Here is a 211-nt window from a genome sequence, read left to right as displayed (position 1 = left end):
ACACATACAAAACAATATATACACACACGAATATGTACACAATATATACATACTCTAAACAGAAACAATATAAAAAGGTATGAGTGCAATGAAGAGTTCAATAAAAATTATTCAAATGTAGAACATAGTGTAAAGGCTACTGGGATGAATAGTATTGTGTTATTATATTACAATATGAACAGTATGAACATTATGAACAGTTCTGAAATAG

The 211-nt window shown here is 27.0% G+C and overlaps 1 protein-coding gene across 1 annotated transcript in view; it reads right to left on the bottom strand.

Moving 5' to 3' along the window:
* Window positions 1-211, bottom strand: part of ubr1 (ubiquitin protein ligase E3 component n-recognin 1) — an 18,299-nt gene that overhangs the window by 1,728 nt on the left and 16,360 nt on the right. The window lies entirely within an intron of this gene.

The sequence above is a fragment of the Etheostoma spectabile genome, chromosome 20 (genome assembly GCF_008692095.1).
Source record: "Etheostoma spectabile isolate EspeVRDwgs_2016 chromosome 20, UIUC_Espe_1.0, whole genome shotgun sequence".
NCBI lineage: Eukaryota > Metazoa > Chordata > Actinopteri > Perciformes > Percidae > Etheostoma > Etheostoma spectabile.
Note: the sequence above shows the minus strand (reverse complement) of the source record. Positions and strands in the feature narration are given on the sequence as shown.